This window comes from Accipiter gentilis, chromosome 1 (assembly GCF_929443795.1).
Source record: "Accipiter gentilis chromosome 1, bAccGen1.1, whole genome shotgun sequence".
Classification (NCBI taxonomy): domain Eukaryota; kingdom Metazoa; phylum Chordata; class Aves; order Accipitriformes; family Accipitridae; genus Astur; species Astur gentilis.
In genome coordinates, this window is record NC_064880.1 from 24,835,229 (window position 1) to 24,856,016 (window position 20,788).

The window sequence follows — 20,788 nt, forward strand, 5'->3', positions numbered from 1 at the left end:
AAGAGCTTATATATGAAATTGCAATCTTCACTGAACATCATGAAAAATTTAAAGGCATATGCCAAAGCTTAATGCTATTTGCAGGTAAAAAGTAGGAGGAGCCTAGAATATTTCAGCACTATCACAATCATGCAGCTTAGAGTGAACAGCAAGAGCAGTGTTTAAATCACAGGAAGCGATTTGGCTAGTCATAATGATCTCAGATACTAAGTATTCTGCACGAAATACTTTGTATCCCAGCAACCCCCAAATTGCTGTTAAAATCTTAATCCTACAGCTTTACACATGACATGAAAATTTGACCTTTTATACAAGTGCATACTAATAATATCAGCTGAATGGTTTGAACGGTGCAACAAAATTCAACCTATCCATATTCCGAAATGAACATTTTTCATATTACTAATTAAGGGAATTTTAAAAAACATGCATGTGCACTGTATGGGCATGAATGACCATGCATACACATAGGCACAAATACTTTTCAGTTCTAGCATTTGCGTGAGCCTTAAGCTAGCTCTATCACGTCTTACATAGTAACGATATCTGCAGAGATAAAGAGTGAACCTTTACAAAGAGAAAGCCTTTAATCAGTCTTCTAATCAGAATCTGAACTAATGAGGAAAGTCTCAGTGCAATCGAGATAGCTCTTGCTTAACTGCATCTGACATTTTGGAATAGATTAGGTTCTAATGGTCTACGGCAGAGCTTTCTCTTTAGAAACCTTGGGATGTCATTAATAAATATTGGCCATCGTATAGGGACTCCACACCTCTGTAGTCGAGACAAAACATCTTATAGGAAATCACTGCCTACTGTGTCGTGAACCACATCAGTGAAGCCAGGCGCAACATCCATCAAAGATTAAAAGACCAGAAAACGAACACTGCTGTGACCAAACACTTGAAATCATGTGCTGACTGCCACAAACAATTAGAATTCAGCAGGGGTATTCTCAGGCATTCACAAATCATGACTGCAGGAGACCTCAAGAAATGGGGCCACGATTAACCCATCCTGCTGTCCCCAGCCATAACAATGGGTTGTTACAGGGAAGAAGCTGCAAGCTTTCTTGTCATGAAAAATGACCCATTTTCCTAAAATCTCACATTCTGATCAGGATGTGAAGACTAGTCTGTTATAAATGGAAACTTAAAGTTACAGAGAGCAGGAAATCTGAGCTTAATTATCTGTGTTTTCAGCAAGGAGGGGGATCTGCATTAGGGTTCTCATTTGGCAGCAAGGGGAACAGCTCAAAGGCTGCAGGCTTGGGGTCTCCAAGAAAGGCAGCTGCTCTTGTCCCACAGTGCCTAGGGACAATCTCAATGCATCTTTGCAGGGCACTGATAGGCTCCATAGGTTAGGACCCATCTTGTCCTTATGCAGAAAGCAGATCACTACAGGAAGCCAGGTTGGACATGACATTTGCTGATTCTGGGTGGGTAAAGGAGAATGGAAAGCCCTTCTGAGCACCAGAGCATGTGAAAAATTGTATAAACTGTAGAATAAAATTCCTAGGTTTGAATAATATTGAGCTCACAAAAAAAACCCCAAGGCTGAGATATTTGGGGTATTATGTCCATAGACACACAAAAATTGTTGAAAGGCTCCTCTTTTTTACTACTTTTTGTTTCAAATGGGTCAGTTGAACTTAGTCCTGTATTCTAAAGTCAGCTCCAAGACTGTGAGATAGCCTGAGAATGGAAACAGGAACTTTCTCACCTACCATTTGAAAAGGACATAGAATTGGATTTTCACCAAAACAAAAAAACAAAAGGGCTGGAAGGGCTGGCCCTGCTGGCTTGCACAGCCCCACTGCCTCTCAAGTACCTGTGCTGACTCTTGCCTTTACCTGGACACCACAAGCTCTGGTGCCCCCATCCAATCATCTCTTTACAATCTTATTTATGTAGGCCCTCCTACAATGCCTCAGTACCTGTAGCTGGCTGTGGAGCTATGCAAGACAGGAGCTTGCAGAGGAAAGAGTTTGATCAGTCTTTGGAAGTTTTATCTTTTTTAATGTAAGTTTAGGTTTCCCAGTACTCTCACAAGCAGGCACATTTGTTGGCAAAGGCCTGACATGCTGCCTGACTCCAGCTTGAGCTGAGAGCACCCAGTAACTTAAAGTCAAGTCTTGCACATTTTGAGAGGGCTCTCAGGGCTGGACAGGCTCAAAAGCAACAAACACCATTGATGTCAGTGCAAGTTTTCTACCGCATGGTATCAACCTGTTGTTTACAATGGCTTTCACTAGAAGAAATTATTGAATGCTGAGGAGAAATACATACAGAGATGTAGGAGAAGAATAATTAAATGCAGTAATTGGCTGTAGTGTAAAATAAAATGGACAGGCTTCAACATGCCTCCTATACTGTGAAACACTTGGGCAAGTACAGGGTGGCCTGTTCTGGAACTGCTCATAAATACATTCCATGAACCTACACAAACTAGAAGATGACTAACTGGCAGACACGATTATAGTTTTATAGAATTTGCAGTTCATGGAGATAACTACTGTTTAGAGCTGTTATTCCTACAGTTCATTTATTTCTCTTCTAGGAGAGAACTGAATTTCCATTTACATCCTTTCAGTTCTTTACACACCTGCTCACCAGGACATAGGGAACCCAGATCTTTCTGGCCCACGAAGAGTAACAGGTCTTCCCAGGTTAGTCCTTCATGAGACACATGAGAGACATGAGACACACTCACTGTAATCAGGGAACAAGTCTGATGCATTGCAGAGTACTTGAGATAAGGCACCAAGACCTCATTAACTCATTTTCTGTTCTTACACTGCACAGCACTAGGACTTGTTCAGATAATTGGCAACACACTGCACAGAGGCAGAACCTGGGACGAGGGCCAAAAACAGACGAGGTGGCTAAAATCAGAATAGACTAAAAAGGTAACTGACCTTGATCATAGTTCTCTTAAATTCTTACTGGCTTAGCTGCTTACCTGTAGGCATCTTCATAAGCACCTTCTGAGTTACTGATTAGAGACTGTTAACTGATCAGCAGCAGGGAGATGGGACAGACACTGACACTGAAGTCCTCCCACATGGATTATTGCTACAGAAGGATCACAAAGAAACACCTTGGCACTCATACCTCCATTTCCTGAACAAATCTGATAACCAGATTGCCTGACAGATTTGCCCAGGCTGTCCATCCAAGACGTACCTCTTCAGACTCTCCCAAATCTGGGATTCTGGCATAATAGACAGGCTCCAATGTGCAGGTCAGTGGCATTTAAAGTTAGATTAAAAAAATAATTAAAATGCTCTTTCTTAAAATAATTTTTTTATACTTAAGAATAATGCAGATGTTTCTGAAGTTATTACTGGGGGAGGTGTTGAAAAAAAATCTATTGCATTATAGAGAGTTAGAAGAGGAAAATGAACATTCATGCACACCTTCCTTCCTAGCTGAGTAGGAGGAAAATAAAGTAAACATTCTTCTCAGATAGGAGGATTCATAGGATTTGGAGTCCAAACTAGCTTCCATTCAAATCAGTGAATAGATACCAGCAGACAGGACTTTAATCAGACCACAGATTATACTTAATATCAATATACAAAGTGACAGTACTGCATAACTGAGCCTGGTAAGTTAATAATTTTACTGCACGTGATACAGGAAAGGGACACAAATTTGGGATTTGCCAATTCACAAGCTCTCACTTCCTTGCTCTTCAGACATACTGCACTGGTTTTGGCTGGGATAGAGTTAATTTTCTTCATAGTAGATCATATGGGGCTGTGTTTTGGATTTGTGCTGAAAACAGTGTTGATAACACAGGGATGTTTTAGTTACTGCTGAGCAGTGCTCGCATAGTCAAGGCCTTTTCTGCTTCTCACCCCACCCCACCAGCGAGTAGGCTGGGGGTGCACAAGAAGTTGGGAGGGGACATGGCTGGGACAGCTGACCCCAACTGACCAAAGGGATATTCCATACCATATGATGTCATGCTCAGCATATAAAGCTGGGGGAAGAAGAAAGGGGGGCACGATTGGAGTGATGATGTTTGTCTTCCCAAGAAACCATTGTGCGTGATGGAGCCCTGCTTTCCTGGAGATGGCTGAACACCTGCCTGCCCATGGAAAGTAGTGAATGAATTCCTTGTTTTGCTTTGTTTGCATGCGCAGCTTTTGCTTTACCTACTAAACACTCTTTATTTCAACCCATGAGTTTTCTCACTTTTACTTTTCCAATTCTCCCCCCTATCCTGCCGTGGGGGGAGTGAGTGAGCAGCTGTGTGGTGCTTAGTTGCCGGCTGGGGTTAAACCATGACACGTACCAAATGAAGACACATTAAGACAGAAGAGTTTGTACTCTGAACAAATATGTATTCCCCAGATGTGGCATATAAATCTTGCCTCACAGCTATAGCAGATAGCCACAAAGCTTGGATATATAACCAAGTGGTAAACTTCCAGGCTATTCAGATACAGTATTTGGCTTGGAAATAGCCTCCCACTGGAATCTCACTTTGTATCATCTTCCCTAGTTCAGTGTCTAAACCAGTTTTTGTTAAGCTTTTCAATCTGTACACATTCACATAATTTCAACTCCAATGACACAGCCAAGCATGAACAACTCCACAACAGGTACTCACATTTCTGCTATTACTGGGAGTGATTAGAATAGTTTTAACAAAGTGTTTTGATTGAAAACAAGTATATTAAAGAAAGAGCTGTATTAAGTATTTTCATTTTTTTCAGATGGTTTAACAGAAACCTGTTTTTTCAGTCTATTGGGATTTTTTCTTTCTCTTCCCTTCATATTTTTAGCAACAAAATGAAAAAAAAAAGGGGGGGGGGATTACAGTTTATTCCCTTTCAATGTCTGAACGACTGCAATGGACTGAGCTCTTCAAAGTTCCATTAGTCCCCCAACAACCTGTAAACACATACATTTATTTATATGTTAACAACCGGTTTTCCTCTTCCACACAATCATTTCTCATCAATTATTGCCAACATGATTAACATTTTCTGTTCTCCTGCCATAAGCCATATATCTCTTTACTTGCAATCTATCCATTCCAGAGTGTATCAGGAACCCACTACTGCTCCAGGAATATTCCAGAATTTATGGGAAGACACTACAGCACATGTCTGCTGTCACTGAAAAATATCATTTTCTGCTTGTACCACCATCTTTCTGCAATGAACTAAGCCAAAAAATCCACTTATGTGTTGCTCAAAAATCTTTAAACAGAAAACATGATCTCAGTCTATATAATCATAAAGGGCATGGAGAAAATGAAAAGGCAGTTTATTTGCCATTTCTCTAAAACATTAAAATGTTGGGGGACATTATACATTATCATTATATAGGAGAGGTTTTTCACACTGTGCAGGTTAGCTGTGGAACTCATTGCCGCAAGATATGGATCCTCGAAATGCACAATTAAAACAAAAAGACAAATCTATGGAAGGAAAAAAACCCAAACAAAACCAAAAAGAATCAAGGACTATTAAACCTACAGACCCACTCAGCTGCTCCTTGCTGAGCACTGGGAGAATATAGTAGGAAAATTTTTCCCATTCTGTCATTCCCTCCTAAGCATCCATTACTGACCACAGAGACACAAAACGTTGGGCTGAAAGGACCTCTGGTCTGCCCCAAGCAAGGCCATTCCTTTACAAGCAGATGCCCCAATCCTAGCTGAGGCTGGGTTTAATTTCTCTTAACAGAGAAGCCAGCCCGCACCAAACTGCTGAAATTCAGAGACTGTTCCAAGCCAAGGATTTCTTATATGCCACTGTTGAAGTAATGGAAAGGCCATATAAGCTTGAGAGTGTGAGGAAAATTCCTGGTACAATGTGCCTCTCCCTACATCTGCCTCGGGCTTTTAAAACTCATTTCCATAGTAATTTCCTTCTCAACTTGACATTGCTTTGCTCCTAGTTCAATGAATACCTCCCCTCTTTGGTGAAATTCCTGCTAGGATACAGGATGTAAGTGCTTAATACAGTTTGCATTCAAATCACATTTCTATGCCTTCTTCAGGATACATAGTTTTAAATTCCAAAGTACTGGTCAACACCTTAAAGAAAAACAAAATCGCTGAAGCAAAACACCACTTCCTGGAATAAAGCATGAATTATCAATTAGATTATAACTTAACCTGTGCACATGCACATTAAGAGAGTAAACAAGTTTTCCATGCAGTGCACAAGAATCAAATCTCAATTGCTGCTGTCCTTGAGCACAGACTGCTGAAGCCCAGCCATATCAACTTCTTCATGAATCAGCATCATTCAGTTGTCACTGGATATATCAGGATGGCTAAAGATTCTTGCAGCTAAACCCACAACCTACAATCTTATAAGGCAGCATAGCTCCCAGTGTTGGACAGGGATGTAAACCCACAACATTTCAACCTAAAAAAAAATTAGACTTGCTCTGATCTCCCATAGATGCTACGCTTCTGCTTCAGACCTTGCAAATTTCTTTCTTGTAGGACAGTTACTTGTTTCTAAAGAAGCCCGAGTACACAGAAAAGCTTGCAGAAAACTATGGAAGCCAAGAAACACCTGGCAGGAGGAGAGCCCAAGTACTTGTTCGGGCATTAGTGAAAGAATGGAGACCAGGGGCTGCAAAGGACACTACCTGGAGCCAAACTTCCTTCTGTTCAGGAGTCCCACAGGTACTTGTTCACTGCTCCACTTTGCTGCCTCTCAGCCCGTCCTGGCCTGCAGCTCTGAGCTGCCTCAGGCACCCTCAGGACTGGTACTGAATGAGCACAGTGGAGTCTGTCTTACAGCAAAAATCATGCCAGCATATACTCTGGCTTCAGCACAAAACAGATGGCAGTCATATTGCTCAGCATACACTGGAAGGTGTTTAGAGACTAGAAACATCCAAAATCTTAAAAGAAAATAAAATGTTTGGGGCTGTCTGACTGTGCTGAGATGATGCAGAGAACGTAAGTGAAGTTTATGATGCTCTTGTCTTGAAGTCTGTTTCTTAAAACTGTAGGATTATTTTGCTAAGTAATGTTGTGACTCCTGGACTACTCACTAAGACTTGAATAATATGCCTGCTCACAAATAATATACTGAAAACGGTTGTAGAGACTTCATAGAAGAAAAATATCTTGCATCAGTGTACCCAATAAAGTGTCACTTTTTTAGGGGATCTCAATTTATTACATTGAAAACAGTAAAAGTGCTGTCAAGCCCCTCTTAAGAAAAAGCACAATCACAATTCCTTAGCTATATTATATAAAAAGTGCAGAGAAAAAGTGTAAAAAAAAAAAGTTATCTATTTAAGCACTCCAGCTAGAAACAAAGAATAGAAAAACTTAAAACTTACTCCCTCTCTCTCCTGCTCTAGAAGTACAGTCATACTCCCTTTGTGCCTGCTGTGGTATTCACTTGATTCCTGGAAGAGCTGATTCAGCTCACTAAACCAGCAGAAAAACATCCCAGCCAAGAAACAAACATGTGAATAGAACTCACACTCAAAAAAAAAAAAAAAAAAAAAAAAAAGCCCAACCCCAAAACCTTCTATAAAAGATCATTTTCATTGGAAACCAAGTTTTGGACCAAACACAACTTCTTGAGAGTGTCTGCTTTCTGCAGAACATTTCAGATTTGCCAAAAATGAAGACTGTCAAGTCAAATGACAGAAATTCAAAGCAAACATGGAAATCGGCCCTAGAAGGGATGGAACAGCACACTGTTCTGACCAGTGCTTCTGTGAAAGTTTTCCCTCTCGTGTCCTAGAGCATATGGCTGAAAGGTCTCCAGGTTGCAAAGGCTGCTATAGCAGAGCACAGGCACAGGAATGAGCAGAACTATATAGAAAATCCAGGGGACATTGAAACCCTAAACAAACTCACAGAGGGCTTTGTTAGGAACATCACTATCAACATATCTCATCTTCTGAGAAATCCCATTCCACTTTGTATGGAAGCTATTTCCCTGAAATAAAGAAGCCTAACAATGATAAGAAATACATTGGGTTTTTTTCCATGCCACATAGCAGGCATATTTGTCCTGAACTTGAGAGATGCCTGAAGAATGACAAGGTTTATAAACATGTAGCATATAAGGAAGTGTTGATTTGTGGGCCACTGCTGTCACTGTTAGCTGTGACTATAGGGCACAAGGAATCTCTCAAGTATACACGACCTCATGGTTACGTCTGTGTTTGGCAATGCTCCGTAGGAAGAAAGCACTGTTGCAATGAAACACATTTAAAAGTGTCATGAGGAAACACTCCTCCTCCAGAGGGGCATCTGGAGTGCAGTGCCTTTTTTTCCATGACAGATTCAGTGGCAGAATAAGTCTCCCAGTTGGAGGCACTGACCTGTTTTTATCTGCCATTCTTCTTTATGCCATCTCCCATTCTTTCATAGCTAAACAAGGATATGTGAAGAGCTAGGATGTTAAAGTAAAAGGACTTAATGAAAATCGCTTTTTTTCCTCCTATCCCATCTGCCACAGGCTCAGAACAAGATGTGGTAATGGAGGCACATAAAAAAGTCAGGTTTTGGGGTTTTATGTGTGTTTGGTTTTCGGGGCTTTTTTAATACTTCTGTAGTTGCAATAGCTTATAAAATGGTCTCAGGGGTCATAACTTAAGCATGACACATAAAATGTGTGGAACCAAGACAAACCAGTGATCTGTTTGGTCTGTCCAGAATCTTGTCTCTGACAGTGGATAGTATTGGACACTTCCCAGGAAGGGGCCAAAAAGTGAACAAATTAAGAAATTATTAGTGCTTAGTTAGTGGACTGCCTGTCCTTAAGGAAAAAGTCTTTCTTGAAAACTACTAGTTAGAGATTGGCCTCTGAGCTCAGGGTCCCAGAATTAAAATATCTAACAAATAAGTATATGGGCTTTTTTGGAATAGAGATTGTAACTCTGCAAATACTTAATGTTTTTACAATACGGGGAAACTAAAAAGTGCATACTACTACACCTTCAGTGCTGCAGACAGCAGCAAAATGCTGGAAAGGCTGTGTAGGGGTATTTCTAATTTCATCCCTGGGGCTGATCTAGGCACCTGGGATAACGACATTTGAAATGCAACAATAGCAAGTGGTGTGACTAGAAATACACCAAGGAAAAGCATTTAAAACCCCACCCCATGTTACAAAGATGAGCAGGGTTGTTCCGTGACATCGTTACGATGCTGTAACTGGGCTATATGTCTAAGGTTATATTCCTGTTAGAACATGATCAAGGTCCCAGCCATACTGCATATTTTAATCATGCTGTAATTGCATCAGGGGACAACAGTAGGATAACCAGGTCCTAAGATACAGACTTATTTGAGGTGGAGTCAGAGAGAGCAAGACAATATCCAGGAGTAGAAAACACAGCACAGTTTAAATGCCTTAGGGGAAGAGACTCATGTCTGCCAGAAAGGCAGTATAAAATGGGACTTGGATAGAAATCCCATGATAGATTTGTCAGTGAAGCAGTTTGATAAGTTTACTTGCAGGTGTAAATTCATTAAAACTTGTTCTGGTTAAAAAATCAACCAAACAATATGTCTTGCAGTGAAAGCAAGAGAAGTATGCCCTATAATAAGAACAGAGGACTGGTGAGACTCCTCAAAGTCTGTATCAGAGACTTTTTGACTTTCCTTACTACAGTATTCCTCTGGAGAAACCCATGTTTCGATAGCTGGCTATTCCCTTAGGAGCACTGGATCAACCTATTTATCTTGGCTTTACCAAATAGGCTATTCCCGGTATACTGTGGTGCCACTCCTCTCCATGAAAGCTGTTTCTACAGAAAACAGTGCTGCAGAAGGGATTGAAATCAAATAACATAACTGTGCTTAAAAAGGGAAAGGGGGGGGAGGGGGAAGGATACAGAGATAAGAATTCATATTATGCAGGCTAACAAGACACCCTTTTGGAATCAGTGGAAATTCTTCAGATGTTGGATCAGGCCAAACGTGCTTACTTTTATGGTCCTGAGTGTTTGACAGGTATCTTTATTTCACTGTCATCTCTGTTGACCAGGTACTTATTCATTAACTGTTCTTCTTTATTTATGTATTTATCCTCACTCTAATAGCCAAAGCTTCCACTATTTATCAGATTGAGATAAAAGCCAGATCTCAGGGTTCAATAAGAATTATATATAGAGCTAATACCTGACCAAATTGCAGCCTTAAGAATTATCTCCAAGTTTGAAAATATACAAAACATCAAGCAGGAAGGAGTAACAAAATCTGATTTGCCTTCCTGCAGCTTTTCATGTAGTATCGATATCATACAGCTACACAAAGAACTAAATCCAAGTAGTAAGGTGGGGGTTTTGATGTTAAATGTGCAAAAGTGTATACATAGGATGCAGGATGACAGAGAATATGCCAGCAGGAACTGAAGCATAACCATTATCCAGCAGTAACTTCTAACTTTGGAAGCCCAACCTCCTAAGCAGGAGAGCACTCCAATGTGTAGCTCTTTTCTCACATACAATGTCATTTCTACTTTTTCCCTACAAGTCCGTTATTGACCACAGACTGAGATTGAATACTGGGCCAAACAGGCCTCTTGGTCAATCCACTACTGTTGTTCTTCTGGTGGTAAGTGATATTTATCTGGATTTTAAAAGAATATGAAAAAAAAGCCCTTTACTGAACTTTCTTTGAACAAGACTACAAAGCAAGAAATAAATATAAGAGGTAATTCAGGGCACTTGACATCTTCGGTTCATATTTTACAACAGGCACCAGAAACACACAGAAACACTACAATCTCAGAAGAGTCACCCAGGGTTTACACGCTCCCTAAAAAACATCTGAAATGCAGTGAAACCCCGAAGTAACACCTGGTCATGACTTTGCTTGTTCAGATGCAGACCCAGCTGAAGACCAGGACTCAGAAAGGTATTGCTATAGAGAGGTAAGCTACATGCAAACCATCTTGTAAGGTATCTAGCTTAAGACTGGGAGAAAGGGATTGCTCCCATCCTGAACTGCATCCAAGCAGAGTCAGCTTTTGCACTCTTAATCTGAAGGCATTTCAGAGCAGGTGTCTTAATTTGCTCATGTCCAAAGGTGTGTCAAAGCTCCTTCCTCAGCTGTCCATGTCAAAGTAGGGTAGAGTCTCTCCCCATATTGGACAAACTTAAAAAAAATCATATCAGATAAACCACCCCAAATTTCAGACTGCTTAGCCAAAGCTTGTCTGAATGAGCCAGGTCTCTTTGGCAAGAAAAAACTGGGCTGGATGTCTTGCAACAATACCCTTTCTTGAAGTAATCAGCCACTTCCAAAACTTTTGCCCATCCCTGTACAGCATATGAGGACAGCCATCTTAGAGGAGGTAAAAGTAGCATCTGGGAGAAGCCAGAAACCAAAACCAGAGTTATTCAAAATTATAAGCGATCATGCTATATACCAGGATCCCATTGCAATACCGGATAGGAAACAAAAAGACAATTCCTTAAACTGAGGGACAGAGGAAAAAAAAAATCCAGCCTGTGGCCAGAGCTGCACCTACTTTGCGTTGGTTAGAGCAGTCTGCAGCCACCTTTATCTTGAATGCCGAGGTGCGGCTCATGTAGCTAGCACGCCCTAACATGCAAAGCACATCTAGATTTGAGCATGTTCTTATCAGATCAAAATGGAGCACTGCTTGCTGGGACCTGTAGTCTCTGAGGGCCATATCTCTTTATAAAAAGACAGAGGGCCACAGGGCACATCACAGAACTCTGCAGATTGCACGTGGCCCTCCCACACTTAGTTTGCAACATCACACATTGCCAGAAGAAAGATCAGAATTGGAATCTGGGCTGCCAAGGCAACAAAGACCAAAAATATTATGAAGACTGATTTCTCAGTTTAAGCAACACAGAGAAAGGAAACACCTGAGATAAGCAGGGCCTCCAGCAGGTACATTGCACTTGTCCTTTTTTCCCCCACGTACTAACAAAGCAATAGCTACATCTTTCCTTGCAATCAGCATTGACATAGTACAAAAAAAGAAGGGTGGGGAAATACCTTTGCTCCCCCAAAAACCAAAACAAGTTGTTAATAGCCATCTGGTCATCTCCTCCTTTCACAACTAAAGAATTTAATATCACCAGTCCGGAACATTGGAGACCTGTGTCTGCCAGTCCTCTGGATCATATTTGCATCTCAACTCTTGCTTCTCCAAGTAAGCAGGCCCATCACTTCAGCTCAACAACTGGCAATATTAAATTCGGGGGGGGAGGGGGGGGGGGTTGTTGTTGGTTTTGTTGGGGGTTTGTTTTGTTTTGTTTTTTTAAACAAATCTCCTAAGAGTTAAACTGCATTTTACATCGATAGCATGACAGCTTTTGGGATACATTACTTGAGATGGCATGGGGATTTTCAGTTGTTTTGTGAATAAGAAAACAGAAATACCTAGGGAAAGCTCAGTTTGAAGCTGTTTCTCAGCAATCTCTGTTTAATGCTTAAATGCTTTTTCCCTTTAAATGCAAAATTTGGAAACTATTCCTCTTGTCACTTACTTGAAAAAGCAATGACTTTCCCCAGTATACCTGGCATTAATGTGACTCTTTAACCACAGCGATCATACCAAAAAAATATATTAAAAAAAAATATCAGGACTTTGCAAACTGAAAACAGAGCAAGAGAGTTTTTCGATGTATACTACAGTCCTACCTTTCCCTTTAGTTCATCTCCTGGTCTCCACAGTTTCCCCACTCCTCCTCCTGCCTGTGCTTTCACAGAGTTTTAGAACCAGAAGGGACCATAAGGAACCAGTTGGTCTGCCTGCATCTATAACATAGGCCATAGCATTTTAGTCTTCACTTGCACTTTTTCTTCTCTGTTTCATGACTGTCATCCTCACCTGCCTGTCCGCTCGGGCAGACTTGTCACCCAAGAGGAATAATTTTCATTTGGCTAATGATATCCACTCCCAGAAAAAGTGCAGCAGATCAACAAAAAAAAAAATTCACAGCTGCTTTCTTAAACATTTTTACATACTAGAAGAAAATGAAAGTCCAGAAAACATGATAAAAATACTGTAGTATAACACAAGTCATCATAATCATCACCATAGTTAATGAATTTACAATGTCACTGAAGAAACTAGCAGAAAAACTCGTTGAATAAGTGTTCACCACCCCACGATAACTGCAAGTGTCAGATATACATCTAGGAACAAAAATTAGAGGCACTATCCTGATTACTTTAGGGCTGGGTTCCACATACGTACAATTCCTGATCAACTTTATATGAGTTGCATTTATTTACCAGTATGAAAGAAACTTCAGTCCCATTAACAGACACCTCTGATTTGAGTAAAATGTCTATTACTACTTAATAATCAAAGATAGTTGAGGGAGAAGAGGAAAACCTGTGTGGAGAAGCCCACCATGCAATGAAACAGGAATAGTCACATCTATGTCACACAGGCAACATAGGCAATTTCCCCCCAATTTCTAATATTAGAAATGCTAAAACAAACATTAGCATGTGCTTCTAGTTTGATTCCAGCCTGGTGGGTTATCCTAGTTGGCAATTGCCAGTTCACCATTGCGCAAGGGTGAAGAATTAAGTTGTATTTGTCAGGTTCCTGATATCAACAGAAATTTAAAGATGCTGCTCAGAGCTATTGTGCATTCTGACTTTGCCAAGTCCACTCTCCTCAAAAAAATACAAAAGAACAACAGGAACACAGCCATTTGGAAACTATTTTTTCCAAGAAACTGGTTAAGGGTGTGAGTCACAAAAACACTGACTAGTCTCTCCATTTCATTTACCTCCCTTACTCCAGAAGCTCTTTGTTACACATCCAAGCCAGAGACCAGCAGCCATGAGAACTTGTTGGCTCCTTCCCTGCATGATCTCATTTCTGGGCCAGAAGGTACAGCTAAGCAGCACCAGATGGCCATTGGAGGCTATCCAGACACACATCAAGGTAGCTTTACCTGATCCCCAACAGGCAATCGAGAGTTTGCTCTGGAGGAGAGGAAGGCAGAAGCAAGAAGGATGAATGCTAGCAGGAAGGTCAGACAGCCTACATCAAAAAAGACTGCCTGAGTGTCACTAATTTAATTTCAGTTACAAAACTAACAAGTTCCTAACTACTCACCACTAAATCTCATCCCTCAGCAAACGGCACCTGATTGCAAGCACATCAGATAGTCCAAAATAACTTCCAGTTGAAATATACCTGAACTGTGCTTTGCATCTATGTTTTGCACTGCTCACATGACAGCAAAGTTTGGTTACAGTCTCTGCTGCAGCGTTAGTTCATACCAACAATTGAGAAGGCTCAAGACATTAAACACATTTTAAAAATAAGATTTTATGTATATATAATTATAATGCTCGCAAATCTTTGTTGAACTGTGGCCATTTCTGATGACATGTGGAAGACACTGCACATGCTTTTAACATTGTATTGTACCAAAAACTTCAGGGAAAGTTTAGAATGCCAAACTGACCAGGAACTCGGCCAGAAGAGCAAGCACTCTCTTTCTAGTGCTCTGTATGCACCCTATTGAATGGCACAGCATCCCTCAGCATCACAATTACATGCAGTTTACAGCTTTTAGGAAAGATAAATTACAAGTGAAACTATTTACAGCATTCAAGTTAACTCATTTAAGGCTCTCTCAAGTGTGTTTGTGCTGCTATGCAGCTATTTCTGACTGAAACACACACAGATTTTCTAGAAAGAGGTTTTCAAACTAATGGAAGAAGGCTATTAAATAATACTTCCTAATTAAAACTTCTTCTATAGCAAATAAGTGGTTCCTGGAAACGAAGCCCTGACGCAGAATATCCATATGAGAACAGAAAGTGTGGTGGTGCACCTAATACTTTACAAGTATTAAGGCCAGCAAGGCAGAAATTGTTTTCTATAAGCTAGTGATCAACATTAAAAATTCAGTACTCAACAGTGCACACAGTTACCCAGTGGAATATAAGACAGAACAGTTATTTCTAAGAGCAAAGGAAAAACATGGTATCTATTATCATTTCTCAAAAGGATACTGTAAAAATGCCTTTCTACATGCCCCTATAAATGCAGTAGCAGATCCATTACTTAAATTTTGTAGCAAAATACCATGTTCTTTTGTACTTTTGTTCAACAAACACTGACTGAATTACCTTGAAGTTACTACAATTGCTCATCTTTTCAGATTGATAATTGTAAAAGAAACAACACCTGCAAATGCCTGCAAAAATAAAGATTTGTTAGATGGTGATGGGTAAAGATTACCAGTTTGGAAATCACAAGTTACCTTACATATTTATTCATTTCTAAAGGCTTTCTTTGGATTATTGGTTTCTGTTTTTCCTGTTTAGAAGCATACCTATTCCATGCAGCATTTCATTATTTTCCCTGCTATGCCTTTTCTGCTGAAGATGATGAGCTATGTACCCAAAACAACATCCTAGAATTAGGTCTCCTACCACCTGTAGTTGTAAAGAAAGATCGGGCATGCCAGGAGAGCAGGGCCAGTGCTAAAGCTCCCAGCAGCAGTGACATCCATCCAGACAGCACTTCCAAGGCTATCCCTGTATGGATTGCACATGGTACCCTCCTGGAAGAGTGAAAGAGTAAGTCACTGCTGTATGTTTCTTCTATGAAAGGAATCTATAATTACTGCTTTTGTTTAAGCCATGGAGACTAGTGTGATATTTTTAGTAGGAAACCTGGGAATTTTAGGAACTGTTTTGATTTTTAAATTTGTATGCAAGAGGGAAAGGGTGTTGGGGATTCATTTCTGTAAGTTCACATGTGCCAGATGCTAGTGAAAAAGCAGGAAAATCAAGAGGATTAGAACTCCTTTATATACCCTATACATATACATCTTTATATATTCCAATATTCCCATCAGCACAGAAGTGAGACCCCTGGTGAGACCTTACCCAGAGTACTGCATCCAGCTCTGGAGTCAGTACAGGAAAGACATGGACCTGTTGGAGTGGGTCCAGAGGAGGGCCACAAAAATGATCAGAGGGATGAACACCTCTCCTATGAGGAAAGGCTGAGAGAGTTGGAGTTGTTCAGCCTGGAGAAGGGAAGGCTCCGGCAAGACCTTGCTGCAGCCTTTCAGTACTTAAAGGGGGCTTTTAAGAAAGATGGGGACAGACTTTTTAGTAGGGCCTGTTGCAATAGGACAAGGGTTAATGGTTTTAAACTAAAAGAGGGTAGATTCGGACTAGATATGAGGAAGAAATTTTTTATGATGAGGGTGTTGAGACACTGGAACAGGTTGCCCAGAGATGCTGTAGATGTCCCATCCCTGGAAACATCCAACGCCAGGTTAGATGGGGTTCTGAGCAGCCTGATCTAGTTGAAGACGTCCCTGCTCACTGCAGGGAGGTTGGACCAGATGACCTTTAAAGGTCCCTTCTAATCCAAACTATTCTATGATTCTATGAAGTAGTAGGACAATCTAGACATGGGTTTGGGTTTTTCCCTCTTTCCAGTGCACAAGACAAGGGTATCCCAGCCCCCAGTTTCAGCTCAGTGCTGGACCCCCTCCCTGTCAGAACGCAAATGCACCAGACCTGCCTGACCAACAGATCACACTGCATCTTGCACACAGTAAGCCCAGAAATGGGCCCACTGCTACAGGCGGTCACATGCCAGGTAAAATATCTGGTACTTTGCTGTGGAAGTAAGAGTATTGCACGAGAAGCAGGAAGCCTGGAAGCCAGCAGGGCTTTCATCCACATAATGGATGAAAGCAGGGCTGATAAAAGCTGCCACATTCACTGTAGACCATGTAAAACTCTGACACAGGAGTCGATCGCGTATCTAATGCTCAATGCGCAGGGCTTGGCAAATCTTGGCAAGAAAGTTAGTAACTCACTGAGGAAAAACAACAGAAAAAAAAGATTAGTGGTAGAACTAAACTCTAAAGATTTTCTGTAGGAAAATTATAGGCAGCAAAGCCACCACATTCAGTGCAGCAGGCAGGCGTTTTGTTACATGCCTCTAAAAATACATGCTTTTGTCAATTGGCAGCTTTGGATTCCAGGCCAGGCTCACCCCCAAAAGCAACGGTCAGTTAGTATCCATCCCAGAAGCTGCTCACATACCAGAGAGAAGAAAGAATAAAGAAATATACCTCCACTCAAGAAGTTTAGAGAAGTGGCAGAAGGGCCTGGAAAATCCAAATAAAAGATCCTATTTTTTAGACCACTTTTCATTTCTATATATATTCAGGAGTTGCACTCCTGTGCATCACAGATGAAAATATCCTGTATATGAGCTTTGGAACGGAGTACCTAAATTGTGATACAGAGCTGCATTTTGGTAGCCCTTGCTGAAAAAGACCAAAACCCGACACTAAAGGAAAACAACAGTGCATTTGAAAACACCTATCAAACTGGATTTACTTTTGTGCTACAGATCACCCCAGCCCTTTTCAGCTTCATAATTCTCTGAATTGCCAAATAACAATGTAAACAATTATTTTAAGTGCCTCTAAGATTGTGAGAATCCTCTCTCTAAAAAATGCTTCTGCTTTGATGATACAGACTGCTAACACTGCTTGGTTTTATGTTTTCAAGAATATTAGAAGAGAACTTCAAGGCAGCCTCATCATGGTTCCTGATGATGAAGTAGTCTGTCCATCATTATAGGAGTCTGTCCATAATTCAGATGTTCCTGTTCTGTTCAGCTTCAATCCAGATGAAGGTAAACACTAACAATCCAAAGATTACTTTTCTTTTTACATATGTAGCTCTCAAATTTCAGACAGTCTTGAAAAACTGAAGAACAGGACCCTGTCAACATTTTTCTCACTGAGACAGAATCCCTTCTGCTCATTCAGACACTTCCACTAATGTCTGCACAGCAAACTCACTTGTCCCAAACAACAGGAAAGATCACAGCACAGCTATGGAGGAGTTGGGGATATTGTATGCTAACGAGCATCAAAGCTGCCTTGGAATTTGCCAGCTGTAAACCATGTGTTTCTTTCCCTTGCAGAGTCTCAAAAAAGGAAGAGGCAGCTAGTTTGTAATCTCAGGTATTTCTGCTATGCGCCTCAGCTAGCCAATTCGAATCATCTACTGACAGACAAGTTATGCAACCTCCAAAAAACTAAAGTTGCAGGCTAGTTTATGGGAAAGGAGCAGGTCTTGTTTCTGGTGAGGGCCACCATGTACACAAAACAACGTCCAAGAGGGACAAACGCAAACAACAACAACAGATAGAACTTATGTCTCCAAAAACTTCTTTGCCCATAGGAATAAGTGGGAAGCATGTTAGGATTCAATGACAGGCAGCACAGCTAGTGATTACTGGTGCAGTAATGCAGCCAATGCAGTTTGGTTTTGGGAAGCTTTAAGAGGAAGATTACTGCAGAAGCATGTGGCTGCATCGTTAGACATGCAGGCCAGATCACCTTGACATCGGAAGGACAATCTGTTGAAACCATAGGAACAAGAATGGAAGGTCCCTGCACTGAATCCATTGAAGCAAGGAGGTGAAACAATGAGGTTCTGTCAGCGCTATTGCCTTACTTCTGATTTATATCATAAGTGCCCAGTTCTGGAGTAGTGTCAAGAAAAAAGTGCATTCTTAGCTAACTTAGCTTGATTTTAATATTAAAAATTACACCCACTTGTACATAATGAGTACGTAAATGTAAGACCACCTTAATATAATGAGTTAGGTAATTATCTAGACTTATAGAAGTACTTTTGTTATATAAATTGTTTGTAACCAATCATGTATTTTGTTACCACTTTTTCCTTGATCCTGATGTATATATAAGACCCTGTTTGCGTTTCAAGTGTGTGCTAGCTTTGTGGACTACCACCTAGCACCCATCTCTGTGCAGACATGAAATAAATATCTCTACTCTGTGTTGTATGGGCTCTTCGCACACTGGGTAAAGAACCCTGTTTTGGGGCAACCACCTGACCAAAGCCCACTTTGGCTATGACAGCCATGTCAACTGCAGTCCAGCCTGCACTGATCTGTGAGCATTCTGGACCCACCCTAGGACACAGAGACGGCACAAGCCAGAAACTCCCCAGCCCTTCAATCCCTCCTCAGTCTCTTTCTGTCCTTTGCAAAAGCCAGGGCATGTTCAAACTGCTGCTGCACTACAGCTCTACCCTTGGAAGCTGCAGGCAAGCAGGCAGAGGTGAGGCAGCCCTGCCTGACAGGGTATTGATCAACTCCCAGTCAATCTATAAAGCAACAATAGAAAAAAGGTAAAAAATATTCTCCCCAATTCTTTCCTTTCCTGGTATTTTGCACTATCCTGTTACTGCACTGACACGTTCTCTATGCTGCCTCTTTTTATTGGTAAAAGGGTTTGCTCTGACTTTTAACAGCCCAAGCCAGGGCAGGTCATAGCAAAGCCAGCTGCCAGCAAAAATTATGTTTTCTCTAACTGTGCATTTTTCAGGCTTGATCTGGTACCTGAACATCAACTATGACTTTCATTTTTCTTGTATCGCTTGCAGTAGCAAAGCTCTCAAAGGTCAAATTATGCCTCCAGTTACACACCTACAGATCCACAGAGTTCATATTCCCCCCCGCCCCCAATAATACAGGGAAAAACTCAGTGGGGGTAGGGGAAATGGCATAGTGTAACAAGCTGTTCTTTGTTACTTTCTTGGGCAATGTGCAAAGCTGGCAGTCAGAAAGCCTATTTTAACTAAGTTTCTTACAAGACCATTTACTAATTTTGCTATGACTTAAACAAGATTCTACAGTCAGTGACAGTCAATGTTTCCACAACTCACACATTATTTTTGTACATTTTTCTGTGTTTCCTGGGTATACATCCATGTGAAGGATCAACTTTGCTCAGCTTTTCTTATTCCATGCAGAATGGAAACAATTCTGCCCCTGCAGCACCAACTTGAGCTTTCTGCCTCTCAGTCAATCTTGCTGTAGAGGCCTGACTCCACATACAGGGAAGAAGTGAGGTTGAAATGAATGGATATTGCCTTCACTGGAGTCTGCTGAAGACAATTTAAACTTCATCTGCAAACAGGGACATCCTCACAAACAATTACTCTCCTAGAGCCTCTTCCAGTGGGTTTCAGAAGCAAAGACCAACTGTACATCTCCAGTATTTGATATGAGGGCCTTCTATGAGCTACAAACCAGCAATGCAGTTAATCACAGGGCACTTTTCTGGATACCTGAAGCATTCTTTAAATCCTTTAAATTCCTTTAAAGCAAAGGAATTCCGAGTAAAAGCAGAGATGCTCTTCTCACCCTAAGCATGAGAAAGCATCTCAGCTAATTTCTGTTGCATAGAGGAAGTCAGGCACATGACTGGGAAACACACGGCTAGCCTTGCCCAAACCTATTAGCACACAGTCAGCCTTCCTCTAGGCTGTACAGGATGAGAACATATGCTGTAATTGTATTTGGGGGAAAGAACTCTAGCTCAGATCAAAATATATACATTTTGTTGTGAAACATTATGTTCCAAGTTAAAACTGTATTACAAAAAAGACCAAGCTTTATTAAGGTAGCTTAAAAACAGCAAAAAAACCTCAAGAAACCTCCCAGCAATATTTATTTAGCAGAACACCCGTGAAAAACATTGCTTCTAGAAAGAGACTATGTGAGGTTTCAAACAATTCTGTTAAGTGAAGAGGGAAAACAATTCTAGCACAGTGTTAAAGGTGTCGCCTTTGGTAAGAAATGTCACATGCATGACACTTTAAAAACATGTGAATGCAAACTGCATTAGCTATTTCTTCTAAAAATAAAGCTTCAAGGATAGTTATTTGCCAAAGTAAATCCTCTGCTAGCATTTAAAACATTTTGAGTCATTATTAAAGCTGCAGATGTCTGACCTTTGTTAAA